The 16908-nt window shown below is 37.7% G+C and overlaps 1 protein-coding gene across 2 annotated transcripts in view; it reads left to right on the top strand.

Moving 5' to 3' along the window:
* Nucleotides 1–11482: 11482 nt before the first annotated feature.
* Atx-1 (Ataxin 1) overlaps nt 11483–16908 on the top strand; it is a 313804-nt gene continuing 308378 nt past the window's right edge. Inside the window, exon 1 of one of the 2 annotated variants that reach the window (XM_090382387.1) lies at nt 11483–11578. The gene's annotated coding sequence lies outside the window, so the exon portion shown is untranslated. The remainder of the gene's footprint in view (nt 11579–16908) is intronic. The other variant, XM_090382383.1, reaches the window with a different exon arrangement.

Here is a 16908-nt window from a genome sequence, read left to right as displayed (position 1 = left end):
TCTCTTCTTTCATAACACAGCCAGCAAAAGGAATCTCCTTGCTGTTCTCCATGAGAATAACACTGGATAGTCTGTGTGGGGATATGATTGAGTGGCATTTAATGTACCTCTATATATTTATTATTTTTTATTTGTATTATGTACTCCGGCACTACATCTCCTGTATATTACCCTTTTTAGTTTGTTTGTACACCCTTTATCTTAGTAATGTTCACCGACAATCGTTGTCTATCTTTGAGCAGCATTCCCCTTAAAGCATTAAGGCCCACTTTCAACTTGACTCAAGATAGCGAGAGAATACAAGCATATTAATGTATTTAGTAGTTATGCGAGCTTGAACTACGCAGGTTTAGCCACTCAAACACGTGTACCTCTGTACTCCAGCGTTTTACCACGTGGTTAAACGCTGGCCTGATAAATACAAGTGGGAATCACATCAATTCGTCATACGACAGTACGGTGAATGACATTCGGTGTATGTGATAATTTGATGAAAGAAAATTGCTGGCTACGATGATTCGGTGAATTCGTTCGGAGAATGCGGACGACGTCAAAATATTCTTCCCATCCAGCAGTAATGACAGTAAGCATAATGTTGCTCTACAAGCTACACAGCAGTTAACTAATCTGGCCAACTTCCCTGCCTCGATCGGGCTCGAGATTAACCCTCTTAAAACTGCCTAGATGTCCTTCTCCAGAAAGCATCAAATACATTACCATTCTCTCAAATGGCCAACCCATCCAAAACGTCGATCATCACAAGGATCTGGGAATTACCTGGGACAACAAGTTATCCTTCACTGAGCATTTTATTACCACCAGGAAGAAAACACTAGCCGCTATCTGGAGCCCAAGACAAGAATTAGCTGGGGTTCAAAATGCTCAACTGGTGAAGGAATGCATTATTAGGTGCATTGCCCCGGTGGCCTTATACGCTTCGGTCATCTGGTCCTCAGCTCCTGAAACGTACGTTAAAACCTTCCTAAACATAGAATATTGGATACTCAGGTGGCTAAACAAGATTTTCCAATTCCCCTTCACTGTCTCAGAGGCATTTTGTATACAAATATGGAGTGGACACCGTGGATGTTTATTGTCATTTGGACAAATATTCATATACTGGCCAAGCTACTGACAGGAAGATATGATGCACCAGCACTTACAGGCATCATCTCGCACCCACGAAGTCAGAGGCAATCGTGCAGCCTGCAGATTAAGCCACTTCGCTCTAATCTAAAATCCTTGAAAAGTTTAAACAGGACGTTCCCACTAATTACCATAGAAACCCTAAACCGGGTTCAGGTTAACTGTGAAAAACTGTGCTCCAATAAGGCCTACAGAAAGACTATCTACCAACAAACAACTGAGTTGCAACACTACTAGCTGGAACCCATAGTCTTTTAGTACTCTGAGTTATGCTGTCATCACAACATTCAAGTACGAAGTTAATAAATTTTAGCGTTGCGAATGCCCCTCTACGAAGGCATCCAGAAATGAAGCAAAAAATTTTTATATTAATACACATTTCCTTTATTGCTAAACTGGAAATATTTTTGTAAATTTATCCTCTGTATTGTATATATACCCCTCTGGCTTTCACGCCGTACAAGGGGCGATTGTATCTTACAATCAACAGAAAAATAAATAAATAAATAAATAAGAATTCTGTGCATGGCAAAGCAAGCCAGAAAATGTAAACTTTTAACATGTCGTACTGTAAATGGTAAATTTAGTTATTGCGATGCTGTTCTTGATATTTTATATTTTTGGTGTAGCTTGCTATCCATTTTCATCTTTTAATGCACAGTCTACATTTTTTAGGAGATCCTATTAAAAAAGTGCCACGGACTGGTTAAAGATTGGGACACAAGAGAACCTCGTTTGCACTTTACTTGCACTTTTGTAAGTTGCATTTTTTTTAGAAAATACAAGCGTATTTTATAAAAAAATGTAACTACTTATGCTAAAAGTAAAAATCATTAATGGACGCTGGCTGGGTAATGCCCAACTCTGTTAACCAAATCAGGCTGCTTGAATAGCGCAAACTGCAACAGCCCAAACAAACAAACAAAAATGAACTTCAATAACTTTCCTGTAGTTTCTTTATTGATAAGTTTCTTCTGGCTTTTATTCTGAATTACCAACCTGCTAGGAACCCGCAAGTTCCATCAGTCTCAAAAATAAATAAAGTAATAATAGCAAACCGATAACTTTTTTTTTTTTTTGCGTCAGTCAATAATTTCTTGCAAATTTCCCAACCTCACAAACCCATGTTGCTAGAATCGAGCAGGCTTCGGAATTCTCCGTAAAAGAAAAGGGAATCTACATTCGTTAACTTTTCTTTCCTGTGGTTTCTGTGTAAATGAGTTTCTTCTGGCTTCGCAACCAGTCCATATTACTAAAACAGACTAAGGCTTTAACAACTTTCACAGTGATGATGTTCATTTCTATTCCGTAGCCTAGTGGTCAGGCGCGCGGGTGCATAAGTACACGTGCCTTGAGTGACCGGGGTTCAAGCCCGTGACTACTGAATATGGTGCTGTTTCTTGTATTATATCTATCTTGTGAACTCCTCTGACCGTTTGGTCGTCCCAGAGTATAAACAGAAAATTTATTTATTCCTTTCACCCGGTTTCTGCGCCCCTCAATTTCTTCTAGTTTCCCAACCAATTCATGTTCCTGGAAAAGTACAGGGTTCAACTGGGTAGTTATTTTCAAAAAAAATAACTTAATAAATAATCTTATCTTAATTAAAGGTGTTACAATATGGACGGAGTCATGCTGAAATAGACATGTACTCATGCAGCCTGCCTATGAGAAGGATCGGCGTGAATCCTTTTATACAAAACAAATGGATAAAAATTTCTAAATTTTTGCATTTCTCCTTTCTAAGTCTCATTGATTTTGTTAATTTCTGATCTCTTTGTGATATACCGAATTGTCGTAGCTGCCAATTGTCTTTCACCAAATTGTCTCGTGCACCGAACTGTCATCATTTGTTCCATGATGACCCTCAGCATGGCCTGAAATCAAAGACACCTTGCTTTTCAGACTGCTGCATGTACCATTAGTAGCAATGCAAGAATCATTTTCACCTTTGCCTGCGGCTCTAGTTAAACTATTAGTCTGCGTATCCCTCCCACCACAAGTTAGCAGTTTTCCGACCCACCTATCATTGCCTGGATAGCATCAGCAAATATTTTTGCACCCCTTCAATTCAAGTGTATTCCATCCCTGTAAAAACAGTCTCTCGTGTTAACAAGCACAGACCACGGTGTAAAAAATTCTACCCCAAGAGCCTTGCACATTCTCTCCAGGACCGAAATGATTGACAAAGCTCTCGTATCATATCATATCTGGGCGGAATTGCAGACGCTTTCAAATTCAATCCTAACTCGAGACTTTTTGCCAACATTGCCCTGTACTTATTAAGTAAGTCTTCAGATCTCCTACTCTTAATGTCATTAGTGCCAACAACAATACTACCTTTTGTGCCCTTAAAAGATGGTATATGCTTTACAACGTCATCTACTTTTGCCCCTGGGAGACATACCCTGTTCCACGTATCCTTCTTGAACAACATGTTTCCCTGATAATAGAGTGACCGGCAATAACCAGCTCCTGTGAGACCAGTGCATTCTGCCTTGGAGATTGTCTGATGCACAAGTCTGAGCACTGGCGTTCAGTTGGGCAGCTGAGAGCCTGATGAGCTCCATTTTAATTCCTTCGAGGGAATCTACCCTACTCTTCAAACTCTCATAGATGCCCATCAGAATGTTGAGTTGGTGCCTAATTTCTTTACACTCTGCACCTAGCACACAAAGACATCCTCCTTGGCTGGATCATGTCCTGTTCCAGAAAGATCTGCAAATATTTCACAAGTTGCATATTTTTTAGGCTGTGGCGCGTTGGAGAATCGCCCCTTCGGTTCTCACCCCGAGGCAACTCCCGATACTTTGTGTCCGATGCTTTGCTTCTCTGGTCTGGGGCATGATTTCCTTTTAAATATAGTTTAATAGATTAGCAATGAAAATTAATAAGATTAAAAAATTTAATTGACTAATTGACAATACTACACTAAGCTAAATGATTCCTAAATGAAGTGATACGTATTACGCTATCTATTTTTACGTTATACGTTACTCTATCAAGTTCAAGATATACGTTACGATGTATTGTAACGATTGCAATGTTAAATTAGTTATATCCTTGCTAAAAAAGTAAAAATCTTGCCTAAACACAAAAGGTATGTGCCCAACAAGTGATTAGAACCTTCGAGCTACTTATTTATCACAATTAAAACAACCCTACTATTCTTCTGCACTACTCGTTCCGTGCTACGTATTCGCCAAACCACTGGTGGTGTCTTGGCATACTACCAGTGGACATCTAAACATTTTCTCTAACAAATTCCATGGAAATGTTTAGTGACGTTTAAGAAGCTGTGCTCACCATTTCTAAGGCTTTCAACTGTATTTAATATAACGGCTTTCTACGAAAACTGCAATCTTCCGAATTTTACAATTGGGTAATTACCATTCACTGCGTGTGATGATAGACGGCTCTCCTCTTTTATCTTCTCAATTAATGTTCGGGTTGCCCGAGGTCTGTTTTCAAACCGTCTTTTCTCCTTATATTGATGATCTCCTTGTATACCACATTCCGTCTTACACTTCGACAAACCTGTTCTTCACAAACTACAACTTCTCGAATGTGCATCATCAGTTCCTTAAATATTGATCTCCAAGTAATTCTCCAAGCGGGGATGAAGAAGAAAACCTAGTTGATTTCTATTTTTCTAAATTTAATTTACTTCTGCCTTATTTTTGCAAAACGAGTCTGCTGCCCCCATGCTCATCTTCAGCAACGTTCAGATTTCTGGACAAAAATCATATAACTTTATTGGGGTAATTCTGAATTCTTGCTATTCTTGCTATTCTTGTCATAAGCATGTTCACAAATATTGCTTCGTCTGTATCTGAAAATTAATCTTTCTCTGCTCTTAGCATTTTAAACAGCTGTTAGTTTTAAAATCGAAAATTCCCCCCCCCCCCCTCCAAGGATTATTGTTCCCATATGAGTGGTTGTGCCCCTAGAACATCAAGGTAAAACCTCAAAAGTTAGAACCTCAGTCTTTCCTTCTTCTAGGAAAGGTTCTAAAACCCTCTTACAACTGGTTTCAACTGAGGCTCATTCTTCTGTCTTTTCAGCTTTGAACCCATGCACGAAACAATAAGTTCCATTAACTTTTCGTGTTTGGGGTTACAACGGGGCAAAAAATAAAATAAATTATAAAAAATAAAAACATTAACTTTCGATTCGGGCCATAACTTACTAATTGAGATTTCTGGGATTCAGATATCATTGATAAAAAGAATCCATTGAGGCTAGTAGCCAGTTTAAGATATTGTTCATCTCTTATGCACAAATGTTAAAACTTAATTTTTATATCAGTATCTCCGACTTTCAATTTTCGGGCTGCAAAAATTTGAGGTGGTTTCAAAGTTTTAAGACTACTTTAAAATATTTTAATATATATTTTAACGATTAAAATTCATGAAAAAAAAATTTTTTTTAATGATTAAATATACCATATATAAAATATATATAATTTATTGGTGGGTCGCGAAATTTTCTTGATATTTGGGTGGGGTGTGTTATTAAAACGTTTGAAAAAGAAACTTTTTTACTTCTTATGAGGGAAAGAAGTTAAATTTGAGAGTTCATTTAATTTTTTTAATCCTAAACTTAATATAGCAAGATAAAAGGATTGTTTGCTTTCCGACAAATATTTTTAAATAAAAATATTTGTCGGAATATATAAAATTTTATGAAAATCTGTCCACTGGGAGTCCTTCTGTTAAATGAGGGTGGACGGACAGACAGATATAGTGAAGACAATAGCTGCATGTGCGTACGAGGGTGGTTCAATAAAGAATTGCCCTCACCTACTTCCACGTATTGCAGAGTCATGATATTTTGTGTGTAGCATCATACATATTTCTGTACTAAAGGTGTAAAATTGCCCTGTGTCTTAATTTGTTTTTCTCTTACAGAGCTGAACGTGTGACGAAGTAGCATCATGGACAAAGTTGAAGCCAGAGCTGTAATCCGGTATCTGTTCTTGAAGGGGAAACCTCCTAAAGAAATCCACGAGGAGATGACTGCTGTATATAAGGATGAAGCCCATCCTATGGCATTGTGAAGCACTGGCATAGACAGTTTAAGTGTGGTGGGACATCGGTAGAATCTGAGCCCATTCCAGATCGTCCCCATTCAGCCATTGATGACAGCACGATCAGAAAAGTGGAGTCGTTAATCAAGGAAGATCGCCGGATATCTGTGCGTGAATTGTCCCAGGAGGTGAAGATTAGTGTGGGCTCTGTTGAAACAGTCCTTCATGACCAACTCCATTTACGGAAATTAATGCAAGATGGATTCCCCGATTATTGATTGGTTTCCAGAAGGCTGATCGACAACAGAAATCACAAGAGTTGTTAGCCATGTGCCAAAAAAATGAGGAAGAATTTTTCTCTTGTCTAATCACTCAGGATGAAAGTTGGATACACCATTTCGACCCTGAAAGTAAAAAGCAGTCCATGGAATGGCGACATCATGGTTCCCCAACCCCAAGAAGGCAAGGGTCCAAGCGTCAGCAGGAAAGTTCTTGCTGACAGTGCTTTGGGATGAGAGAGGCGTAATAATGATTGAATACTTGCCGAAAGGTAGAACAATTACAGGTGCCTATTATATCAACTTACTCACAAAATTACGGGAGAAAATCAAAACATGTAGGCGTGGCATGCTGTACAAAGGTGTGAGAATGCTTCAAGACAATGCCCCAGTTCACACTTCTGAAATTGCAACAACACAAGCTGACACTTGTGGATATGAAATATTGCCCCATCCAGCCTACTCATCCGATCTTGCACCATTGGACTTCTTCTTGTTTCCTTCCCTCAAATCATTTCTTCGGAGGATCCACTTCCCTTACTACAAGACACTCATTTGTGCAACAGAGTCATGGTTCAAACACCAACCTCACCACTTCTACAAAAATGGTATCCGTAGCCAGATCCATCGATGGGAAAAATGTGTAAATCTGCACGGTGGCTATGTAGAGAAGGACTAAAACCTGTGCCAAGAATCAACAGGCTAGCACTTCTGCAGCTAGGTCAGAGAGATTCTTTATTGAACCACCCCTGTACGTATAAGTTCCTTATAAGGAACGCACATAAAAATGTTATACAATAACTGTTTTTTTGGGGGCGAGAGGCTTTACTATAGCAATTTCAAGTCTAGGCTTCATTATAATTAATCAAACAGTTAAGAAACAATAAGGTTAGAGTCTTAGAAATATGATTAATCCATATTTATTACTATCAATAAACGAATTCACTGATTTCCACATTTCTCCACGTGGTTGTTTAAAGCCAGCACGGAGCTGGGGGCAAACAGCTTCACAGGATATGCCTTCTCCTCTGATTCCTCTTTCTCTTCGAGATCCAGGCTACCTAGACGAAATCCTGGGACCAGCTGACCGCCTCTACCCAGGAACGCCTCGTGCTTATGAGGCACCTTTGTGCGGTCTTATCGGCGCTCTCCACACACAAAAATAAATAAATAAAATAATAATAAATAAATAACTGCAGACAGTTATTTTAATATATTTCTTAATTATCAATTTTAAAAAAATGCACATGTTGGAATTAAAAAAAAATACAACTACAGTATTTTCTGGACCATAAGATGCACTTTTAGACTCCCCAAGAAATGATTTCTTAAAATCTTCATGCGTCTTATGGTCCGATGATTTGCTTGGTGCACACAGTAATATTTTCTTCTCAAGCCATGGCTAGAGGCAGAGAGAGAGAGAGAGAGAGAGAGAGAGAGAGAGAGAGAGAGAGAGAGAGAGAGAGCATGGTCAAAATGTCCAGGTGACTAAAAAAAAAAAAAAAGGAAAAGAAGAAGAATAAAAAAAGGACGGTGCCGCATTTAACACGGAATTAGCTGTAATTCCAGGAGATCGTAGCCAAATGCAGACATTGGCCAAAAAGCATTCATGCATGAGAAGTTGCGCAGTTGCCAAGTCCCTTAATAAATGAGGAACCAGCAATGCTGCTGATGACACTGAAGATGTACTCTTTAAAGAAAGTGAAAGTCCACACCATAACATCAACGTTGAATGGCGAGTCATTGATCTTCTACAGCGATAAAAGCTTCATTTTACACTGACATTTTGTTTAGAATTTCTGTTTATATGCAATAAAACATTTCTTCTCGGTAATTTTCTTTCTGAAATGTGTTGGGTCTTATCGTACGGAAAACACGGTATGTTCCAACACTGTGTGGGGAGTGGGGGGGGGGGAGTTTTACGACTGAAAACAAATTTTACGTGGTAATGTAATGGGCTCGTAACTTTTTAGTACGTTTAATAGTAAAGTATAAAAATAAACGAAAATAAGCGTTCACGTTTTTAATTTTTATTTATTTTAACTTAAAATCTGCGAACTGGGTGGCGTCTCCCCCACTTCATTTGGTGCCCGAACGCAGCGGCACTTCTCCTTCCCCTTTCTCGGCGTTCTTGGGTATATCCTTCGTAAGCACTCGTTTATAAATTGATGTAAGTGAAATTGTTAAGGTGGAACATTTTCGATAATATCCTTACATCCGTTTCGGTGCTGTCACCGACGTGACCCTTTTGAATGGGATATAATCCCCCACATGCCCTTGTTTCAAAATCGGAAAAGTGGATGAATGGTAAATGTGGAACATCTCTGAAAGTATCACCATTTATCTTTTCGGTCTGTTTGGAAGCTTTATTTTATTTATTTTATTTTATTTTTCATTTTTATATTTTCCTTTTGGACTCCTTCAATCCCCCACCTTTCCGAGCTCAGGGTCCTAGTGTAGCTCTACACTAGGGGTGGCCAACAAGTCGATCGCAGCTTTAATTTCGGTCGATCACAACGAATTTTAAATATATATAAAAAATGGATTAGTCAAAATCTAAATGTTATTATTATGCGCCCCACTGCATACGCTTATTATAAATCCGTTGAACAACGTGACTTCCCTTGTCGCCGCATAGCCGCTAGGTTTGTCTAGTGAAAATTCACGCAGTTGCGCTGTGGAGAGCGTAGTGCATGTGTCGAATTCTTATTTAGCTTACTTAATATTAATAACTGGACAGTACTCATACGTTAATTTAATGCCCTTTGATTTAAAACGAACACTACGAAAAAGAATAAAACGTATCATTTTCATCAAAAGTGGGAACTAGAATACTTTTTTGTAATGATGAAAGAAAAATGTTGTTTGATTTGCAATGCTTCCTTGGCTATACCCAAAAGAGGAAATTTAGAAAGGCAGTTCAACGCAACTCCATGGTAAATACCAATCGGATTTACCGCCTAATAGTGACCTTAGAAAAAAATAAATTAAAAGAATTTAAGTCCAGATTATTCGCGCAACAAAATTTCTTCGTGACACCTAATTTACAATCTAAAGCAGGAACTGTAGCATCATTTAAAGTTAGTCATCTTCTTGCAAAAAACATGCAAACTTTTTATGATGGTCAATTCATCAAAGACGCATTTTTAGAAATAACAGATTCTCTTTTTGAAAAATTTAAAAACAAAAATGAAATTAAAAGTGCTCTTCAAGATCTGCAATTATCTCGAAATACTGTCATGCGACGCTTCTGATCTCAAAGAAAAAAAAAAATTCGATCATTTTGCAAATATGCAAGATCATTTGCAAAAATATCCTGTTTTTGGATTTAATAGTGAGAAATATGTTTCGAAATCGAGAAAGTTGTGGATGATTTTGAAACCAGATTCAGTGATTTTAAAACAATCGAAGATATTGCTTAATATATTTCTGATCCAGTTAATGTCCGTTTAATGTAAATTGCAGAAAAAATCGCTGAGATTTTTCACACGGAGAAAATATTACTTGAAAATGAAATTATTCGAAACGATATCTTCCTAAAAGCCAGACCATCAGAAAAAGACTTTTAGAAATATGTTTGCCGAGAAAAGTACCCTTATTAAATAAACTTGAGAAAAGAAACTAGCATCTTAGATGCTCTTTATTTCAGTAACTGTTCAATAAATCATATTCTATTGATGTTTAAATTTGATTTCATTTAAACGGTGAAATTATTGGAGTTCCTGTTACTTAAATCATCTTTCTTGAAAAATTTCTTTTTGAGTGCTGGATATTTTTCTTTTAAAGAGAAATTCTATCTTGCTACTGATAATTTTTGCAGATTTTTTCTTTTTACTTATTCTACACGCAGTCCATTTGACGCTTTTTTTTAACGACAGATAACGCACGTCCATTGCGGCCCTTGGGTAACATGAGCTACTACAAGAGTGTTTATATTATATGTTGCGTCATTTTTTCCTGCAATCATTTTCATATTGCACGAATGGTTAGGCAACATAGTTTTTTTTTTCCGTTTTCTTAAGTTACACGACAAAAAATAAGAGGGGAAAATGAAATTTGATTTCGCGTCCAATATTTGAATGATCATATGACAAGAAACCTGAATAAGTAAGTATAAAAGAGAGAGATAAAACGGTTAACCACCTTATGATCAAAATAATGTGATTCTGCTTTAGCCCCCTTAACTGCTTTTGTGCCCCTTTAGAAAATCTTGGGACATTCTGCAAAATATTGGCGAAAGACTATTCTTGCCACTGTGTGGTAACTTGCGGGTATTATCTTTATTGATGAAAAATTAAACGCTAAATTAATTTTGAAAAATCAAACGCTGCATTAAAATAAAAATACTTTGCGCGTGATTATTATAAATGGCAAATGTACTCGTAAATTACGAGAAATATTCATAACAAAGGTGTTCCGAGATAAGAAGTTAGCGCATAAGAAGGTAGATGCTTGATATCAACTCAAGCTGATATCAAAAACGTTTTAAACTATTGAGTTTAAAGTCTATTCGCTATTATATATGTGAAGTGCCTGACGATAGGTACATTTGATTATACATTTCCCCGCGGGCTTTAATTTTGCGCCTTCTAATTATCACGCCTCGGGTGATTTCCAAAATAAAAAGAACCCGATTAAAAAAAAAAGTTCTTTCACTTTCGGTTTCGGCGTTCTGATCTGCCTTTGACATACGTGCCGTATCGTTAGCGTAAACAAATAGCAGCGAATAACAGTCGACGAGCTATGAAATCGTAAGGTATCGCGTCTCATCCGGTTGTTCACGTGGTTTATCGTTTCAACTGAAGGTGGAAGAGACTTTGATTAGCGCTGTTCTGCCGAGGATTATTATGTTGTTCCCTGTTTTCTATTTATGTGTGTATATATAAATCTGACTCCAGTCGCTGACTGCGACGAGAGATCGATCAGACACACATCGCACCCTGTTGGCGGCGCTCACAGCACTAAACCAGCCAGCTAAGCAGGGGCAGCAACCTTCAGGTACATGTACTATGACGTGCTGGGTAGGCACGCGTTTGGTCGCTGCTGCCCGGAGCTGTATGTTTGGAGATGGTGTAAGGATGACTTTACAACCTTCCTGGTAGGTGAGGGACTGCTCCGGAAGATGGTGAGTGAGTGCACGCGCTCTTTTAGCAATTAGATGTTTGTGCATATGCTAGCGGATCCCGATATTGCTAGGCCTAACTCGCTGTAATTGTGCGCTGCACTGTAGGTAGGACGTAAACGTAACGAGCGATGCCTTCCGCCTTCGATGCTTTGCCACATTTCGTTAGAGGCGCGTGTCCGCGATTTCAGACCCATTTCCTAGATCGGGTAAATGACGTGTGGGTCAAGAAAATGCCGAGGCAACAGCGTTCGTGTAGAAAGTAGTCCTGGGGGGAAAAGCCGAAGCATGCCTGTGTCGTTATTTTAGTGTGCACCGTATTCATTAGTAGTGTAAGTAATTGAAAGGGTGTCGCTATATTTAGTTTCGTTATTTCGGAAACAAACATGCTCGTGCGGCGGTCCCATGTGCCATTGCACAGTCTTCCGGCTGGTCTCGTACTACAAGAAGTGACAGGAATCCTGCTAATTGATGTGACGTAGAGCACATTCTTTAGCTACACCCGACGTCTCAGTCCCAAACACATTTGTTTGGAGCAGGTACACGCTGTTTATGTGAGCGTGTTTGAAGGGGTGGATGTTGCTCTTACGTTTTTCGAAGTATCCGCACACGTTCACACAATGGTTTCACCAAAACACATATTTATGCCACCTCTTTTCGTACATAAATTGGGGATGCCCGCCATAAAGAAAAAGAAAAGCGAATGCATTGGTTTAGTTTTTTTTTTTAGATCATCCCTGTGAGGTGAGGGCATGGCTGCTGTTTTTAGTTATGGTTGAAGATACCGAACTTATTTAATAAACGGATTAATAAATATTTTAAATTTTTCAATATGTTCTCGCTCTAGGAACCTTGGAAGTTTTATTTTATATGAAACGTAAGGGATGAGTAAATGGCGGGGGGTGGTGGCATAATGCTAAACAACCTTCCGAGTGTTCTTGAAATCTCAGCTTAACCTATAGTAAATATTTAGGATATTATACTGATACGGAATATGACGTCGAAAAGGTATCGATTAATGCAGTCCATTTAATGTGAAATAGACACATTGCCCTAGTTTTACGTTCCTAAAAATGCCAGTTGGTGACCTATCTTTGGTAAGTCGTCTTCAAAGAAAAAAGATTCACTTCCAGATCGTTCAATGATATGCAAACTGGAGAGTTTAATGAATGAAGTATTTCTCCTCCATTTAAACATGCGCTAATATTTTCCAGTTTTAGAGAAGATAAAAGCGGAATTTAAACAAAGTTTGCGATCATTTATCATTAATTGATCCATCTTTCTATTATTGATTTTTATAATAACCTTTAATATGTATATTTTATGTATCAATAACTCTCTTATGTTTTACAATTATGTTATATATTTTTGTGCATTTGTTGGTGTTTATATAATTTTCATATAAATGTTTCATATTTTTAAAATAGAATATTTGCGGAAATTGAAGCCTACTGCTGTGTTGTTATTTATATCAGTGCATAATTATGTGTTAGAGTTTTGATTAATGCAGAATTCTTTGGAAGGCACAATCAGAAATTATTTTCGAAACCCGAAGTTTTAAAATGGAATATAATGGAATCAGAATGGCATTAATACACAATTAAAATGTTGCTTAAATAAATAATTTAAAAACTGCAGAATTAAGAATAGACTTAAGCGATTAAATAAAAATTTAGCCCCGAAACTTTGAAATATATATTTCTAGACATTTACGTATTTATAATATTGCCCTAGATACATTATAACAGAATGTTGTATATAGATTTTTTATCACTAAAAACAAATATTGTTCTGCTAGGAAACTCATTATGAAACTAAGGTAACAAGGAAACAATTATGCAAATAATATTTTCTGTTGTTTGTTTATTTCTTTATATTTTTTTAGTGCAGTCAAGTTTACCTGTGAAGGTATTCATAAGTGACAGAGCAATGAAGTTTATTATAATGGGACGTCGATTTTCTGAATTGAGAATTGACTAGTTCGAAAAATCGATTTTGGTTCTTCTTGTTTTATGTCCAAATTTTTTATTTCTCCACGCCATAATCGTTTGTCAAATTGGTATGGTTATCAGGCTTAAGTCTGTAGAAAATCATTAAGCTTTAATTATCATGTATCCGTAAAAATAATTCCACATTATTTTGATCCTTGGGGGAGGGGGAAGTCTATAGCCCTTATCCTGGACCTTCACTTAATGGATAGCACTACATGTTTAAGTTTCATCGTGGAAGATCCAGCGCACATTGCAATAAACTGGATACGCATAAATTGCAGACTACAGTAAGGGAAATCTTGCTTAATGTCCGCTTACTTACATAAAATACTGTGGAAGTGTGCTGTAACGAAAATTGAAAAACGCACTTGTCATAATGGATTCTTATTGTAACCAAATTGTAGTTAGAAGTATCTAAATGCTGAACAAAACTAGAAACTGAGAAACTCTGTTTCTACTCCTTAATGATAATAATAATTTTATAATAATAATATAGTTGATATGGTATTTTGCGTGCTAATATTATTCAGCAAGTCCATGTTTTTCCGTTTATTTACGAGCCCAGTAAGCTTTATTGGAAAATGTTCCTCACACGTTTCCCCATGAAAAGTCACTACATATGTATAGTTTATCAAGTGTTGCACTTTCTACCCAAGTTCAACAACGTGTCTACAGTTAGTAATGTTGGTTGCTCACCCACAAAAGTGGAAACAGAAAGGTCAGTCAAGTGACGATGTATTGATGTTTTCTACGCTTCAGAGACAGCTTCTACGACCACATAAACTTGTTGCCATAACTCTGGAGAATGAAAACACAATAGCACGTGTAATGTTGCATCAACATCGGTTTAAGTTAAACAAGAAGCGAATTTGCAAAAACATGCACGAAAAAAATTACTTTATTGCAGTTGTTCAAACCCCCTCGTTATAGCGAAAAGTTTAAATGCATTTCGCTCATTATAACTATAGAATCCCCGTATTTGTCGTTATTGAGGTGGCAATGCATTAAAACTATTTTTAAATTTATATTTTTAAAAACTAAAATGGTCCAGATATAGCTTTGCTTTTCTTTGTTCACGTAACTCAAGGTATTATTTTAAGCCACTCCCCAGGTGCAAAATTCAGGGCACAAGTTCAGGGCACAAGTTTCACGGGAATGGAATTCTGAACATCAGTGCTTTCCCACGTTATCAATTACATTTTTAATTTCCATAAACACGACTGCTGCATACTCTTTGAAAAACAGTTGTGCCACTGGTCTGTGGCCACAATAGCCAAATGGTTAGGCGCGAGGGTGCACAAGTACACGCGCTTTGAGTGACCGGGGTTCAAGCACGCGTGACTGCTAAATACGGTGCTGTTTCTTGTATTCTCTAACTTGTTAACTCCTCTGATCAGGGATCATCCCGTAGTATAAACAGAAAATTTATTTATTTATTTAAAAAGAGAAAAAAAAACAATTCAAGTTTGTTTCTTTTTTCTTTTCCTCTCGATGTTGCGAAACGAAAGCAATGCTAGCCTTCTTAGCATTAAGTTAAATTTGTTTCATTCTTAAAATGTTACAACTGTTGCTCACCCACTTTCATACGCACATCATTTGCAGCTGATGCTGTCTGCCAGTGCGTTGATTTCTTTGCATAATTGACATTGTATTATGTTATTATAGTTGCATAACCAGGATTTTGTAAGCTCCACTGATAGCATAGTGACTATAATCGCCATTCTTCCACACCCTGTGATAAAGGCATGGATTCAACTTCCCTTCGAGACAGGAGAAATTTTATTTATTTATTTATTTTTACACCGTGAAATCGATTTCAGACGAGATTGCATGGATTTTTTCATCATGCAAAATAGACAAACAAACTAATAAAAACAGTTTTTTTTTTTTTTATAATACGTTATTATAAAACAAAATATACTCTCGGCGCGTGTCTTTAATTATCTTAGCGCTTAAGCTAATAAATAAATAAAGGATTTTTAAACGAAAGGTTTACAGTATTGAGTGAGAAATACCATCAGAGACAGAAGCCTGCTAAAATCAAAGCTGAATGGCTGGAACATTGTCATAGCCATAAAAACTTACGCAGTCCATAAACAATTCGGGATTATAGATTGGACGAACACCGATCCGGAGGATATTATGAGATCGACCAGGATAATGATGACCAAGAGGCACCAACACCACCCGAAGTCCGCAATCGAGAGACTGGGCATAGCCAAAGAAAGAGGAAGGGATTGACTGACTTCACTGAACAAGATAGGAAGGAGATTAGGAACCTGCGGGATTACTTCTGGAAAACACAGCATCAATCTACAAAGCCATAAGAAAGTTAGACAAACGGCAAACAACACTCAATCTGAAGAAGGACCATACTCACACAGACAGAAAGATGGGCGAAGAAGGCACTTAATGGCAGACACTACAATGGCCTCCATCAAAACTACATAGATAAAATAGCTTCCAAGGCTTGGCTCGTGAACGGAAGACTCCAAGACCGACGGATTCATGCTCGCCATCCAAGACCAGGTAATAAACACCAGGAACTATAGGAAATACATCGCCAAGGACTCCGAAGTATCAGATGACACATGCCAACGATGCTGCCTGGCCCCAGAAACAATCTAGCACATCACCGCAGGATGCAGGGTGATCACCCAGATGGGACACGACTAGGTGGTCAGGATAATACATCAGAAGCTATCGCAAAAATACCAGCTGATCAAAAAAAGTTTACCGTATTACAAGTACGAGCTTCAAGCCAAATTAGAGACCTCTACTCATATGCTATACTGGAACCGTGCTATCATAACGGACAAGACTACCCCGCACAACGACCAGACATAACCCTCATTGACAAGAAGGAAATGACTACCTACCCTACCTGATCGACTTAGCGTTGCTCAACCAGGGGCCTCCAAAAACATACAAGGACAATATCAGGATGTATTCGGACCTAAGATAGGAAGTCAAATAAATATGGCATATAGAACAAGTAATGACCATCCCGATCGTCGTGTCAACCACCGGAATGTTGCCAAAGAGCCTCCATAAGGACCTAGTAATAATGGACCTCCCAGAGAATATTTACATGGAACTCCAGAAAGCCGCGATCGTGAACCTGCAGGATAGTAAGAGAGTCACGGGGCGTAAAAAATCCCATAATAGGAGAAAAATATTTTAAAAATAATAATACGGTGTACGTATTATGTGATTTATATGCAGAAAAAACGGAAGAAACAAGCAGTCTTATGTGATTAATATGCGAAAAAATACACGAAGTTTCTCAGTACTCGTCTAATTTGTTCAAACCTCTAGTTTCTTACGGCGTGTGTCTTGTTT

This window comes from Mastigoproctus giganteus, chromosome 10 (assembly GCF_048544385.1).
Source record: "Mastigoproctus giganteus isolate SK-2022 chromosome 10, ASM4854438v1, whole genome shotgun sequence".
NCBI lineage: Eukaryota > Metazoa > Arthropoda > Arachnida > Uropygi > Thelyphonidae > Mastigoproctus > Mastigoproctus giganteus.
Note: the sequence above shows the minus strand (reverse complement) of the source record. Positions and strands in the feature narration are given on the sequence as shown.